The 3,119-nt window shown below is 38.6% G+C and overlaps 1 non-coding gene across 1 annotated transcript; it reads left to right on the forward strand.

Moving 5' to 3' along the window:
* Positions 1–2,519: 2,519 nt before the first annotated feature.
* Positions 2,520–2,656, forward strand: LOC113899577. The gene has a single exon (XR_003512941.1). It is a non-coding gene; the product is annotated as a small nucleolar RNA SNORA70 (small nucleolar RNA).
* Positions 2,657–3,119: the final 463 nt, after the last annotated feature.

The raw sequence follows: 3,119 nt of genomic DNA on the forward strand, positions 1-3,119 counted from the left end.
TGCCAATGGTCTTTGTCATTGCCAAATAGACCCTCCTTCCTGAAAGTGTTATGGTTTCTGCATATGGGCCACAAAATACACTGTTGGGAAGGAGGAAGGAACTGAATAGTAGGGCCCATAAAACTCAGTTGTCTGGGAACTCTGCTCAATGTTAGGTGGCAATCTGGATGGGAGGGAATTTGGAGGAGAATGAATACGTGTAATGTATGACCAAATCCCTTTGCTGTCCTCCTGAAACTATCACAACATTGTTAATCAGCTATACTCCTATATAAAATTTTTTTTTTAATTTAGGTTTCTGATAAGAGCAAAATATTCTTAAAACACTAGTTTTAACCTGGAAGTCTGTTGCTTTCTGAAGTTTTCTTTATAATATTAAAAAAATTAGAAGCCATATGCTTCTCTTTCCTTTATCATTCTAGTTCCCAAATGTTACATTAAAATTTGTCTAAACATTTAACTCTGAATATGTCTGACTTCATTCAACTAATTTATTCCAGTTTGGACTTGGCAGGTATAGGGGTCTAGCCAGTTTCTCAACTATGGACAATTGTTCTTGTAGTTTATTTGTATGACACTATTTTAGCTGAGATGTTCTCATTAATTTAAAAAAAAACGCAGCAACAGATACTTACGGAGTGTGTGCCAAACACATTATTTCATTTTATCTCAACAAATGTCTTCTGAAATAGGTACAATTATTTTGCCCATTTCACAGATGGGGACTGGGGCTTATAGAGAGCTGAATAGTTCCTGAGGTCACGCAGTCTTTATAATATGAGTGGTGGCTTGATGGGAACTCAGGTTGTCTGGACCATACTCTACTCTTAACCACCATGTCCCGTTTAAGAGTACTTGGAGATACGGTTCTTAAAACCCATCAGGGCTTCAAGGTCTTTGCAGAGTCATAAATTTGTGTGAATACAAACTTATTTTGTTTACTGTTCACATGAATGAGTCTGTATTTGGTAACTCCCAGGGCTCTCTCAATAATTTAAAAGCTAAAATGTTCAAACTGTCCTGGGAGGGAAAGATTAATAGGAACAAAGTGTTAGCCAATGATGCCTAATTAGGCCAGTGTGAGGAGCTGAGTAAGAAATGAAAAAGACAAGTTAAGTTACAGATGGGTTGCGACTAGGATGAAAGGGGAGATTGTGTTCCCAAAGCCTGAAGTAGAAATGAATGGAAAGCACAGCAAAAATTCATACCCCTTAGGAACTCTGAGGACACTTTACAACTGAGGCCACCGTGAAATAATAGCAGTCAAAATGCTAAGGCCTCAGATACCTGAACACTGCTTTCGAAATATTGCCACAAACTATGATTTATTGTACATAGGCATTTTTGAAGATATGTCAAAATTTATGCTTTATCCGATTTGAATTCTGAAAGGGCACATGATCACAAATGAGGATAAATTACCTCTTCACAGGCAGAAATATTCTCATTTTCATTTAGATATGTTGGAGTTTGTGTTTTTTCCCTCTTTCTGTTGTTACAGCTTGAGCAATGTTCTATCATGTGAAACAGAATTGGCTCTGTGCAAGCATCTGGAAGAATATTAAAGCCACATTTCAGCCTGGTATGGCATGTTGCTTACTTTGAGGGTGGGGCTGGGGGGAATTGTAGTTCATGGTTTTAATAATCAAATACTCAGAGATGAATATCAAATATGATCTAGAAAGAACATCAAATTATGCTCTCCCATTCTCCTTTCCCCCTTTCCATCCCTCCCCATTGAGCTTAAAGATTTTCAAGTAACTTTTTCCTGAGTTTCTACCAAAGTTTCTATATGAAATGCTAACACACCTGAAAGAGAGTCCTTGCCTCCACAGGACAGTCACATGGAGTGTCCAACTACACATCAAGTATCTATCACATGAAGGAGAGCCATAGCAAGGGCTTTAATGGAGAAATGAAATGTGATGAAATCCAGTGTAGGTAAAGTTTACATCAGCCTGAGGGTATCAGAGAAGATATCACAGAGAAAGAGACATCTGAGCTTGGGTTAAACAGTAAGCAAGAATGTGAATAGTAGAAAAAATATTAGGTAAGAATTTCAAGCTTCCAAGTAGCTTAAATCAAAAAGGAGGGATTTGCATGTAAAGGTTTTGTTCCCAGCTAAAGGTGCACAATTGTAATTGGAGAAAAAAAATGCAGCTGCATTTTTTTCAGTCTGCAGTCAATTAGTTTTCAACACTTGGGTTAAAGATCAAAAGGTATAAGACCACCGTCAACAAACCTTTCTATCACTCACTGCTTTTTTTTTTTTTTTACCTTTTTCTTAAAAGATGAGCAGATAATTAGATACCTGAGGAATCTTAACAAAAAAGATAAAGGCTAAAACACACACACACAAATAGACAACTTGAGGAAACCAAAACTATGCATAAATGTGAGAACATAGAAAGGAAAATTACCATTGATATTCTTAGAGAGATGAGAGGATATTATGTCCTTGAAATGTGAGCAAGATGCTATTATTAAAGGACCATTAAAAAAAAAACCCTCAGAAATATTTGCAGCCAACTAATCCAACTGTGCTCTTTTCCTTTGGGGGGGGCCCATTATGCAATGGCCTCAAACAGCAGCCTCCTCAGTGGTGTATGCAGCCTATTGCCTGTATCAGTTTCCTTATGGGACCTTGGGAACAAGCCTTTCCAGTGGACATTCATGCCTGATTGCATGCTGTCCCAAATCTAGGCTCCAGACAAGTATGTGTCTTTGGAAAGCCCTAGGGTACAGTGGCCACGGTCCACATTGGCCAAGTCATCATGTCCATCCGTACCAAGCTGCAGAACAAGGAGCATGTGATCAAGGACCTCTGCAAGGCCAAGTTCAAGTCTTCTGGCCACCAGAAGATCCACAGCTCCAAGAAGTAGGGATTTACTAAGTTTAATGTGAATGAATTTGAAAATATGATGGCAGCAAAGCAGTTCATCTCAGATGGCTCTGGTGTCAAATTAATCCTTAATCGTGGCCCCTGCACAAATGGTGGGCCCTGCACTCATGAGAGCCTTGGCTCTGTCCCCTCCTTACTCATGTCCACCAATAAATCCTACTTTCCTGTCAAAAACAAAAAAACTCAGAAACAAAAAAAAGTGATAACAGATATAAGA

This window comes from Bos indicus x Bos taurus, chromosome 1 (genome assembly GCF_003369695.1).
Source record: "Bos indicus x Bos taurus breed Angus x Brahman F1 hybrid chromosome 1, Bos_hybrid_MaternalHap_v2.0, whole genome shotgun sequence".
Lineage (NCBI taxonomy): Eukaryota > Metazoa > Chordata > Mammalia > Artiodactyla > Bovidae > Bos > Bos indicus x Bos taurus.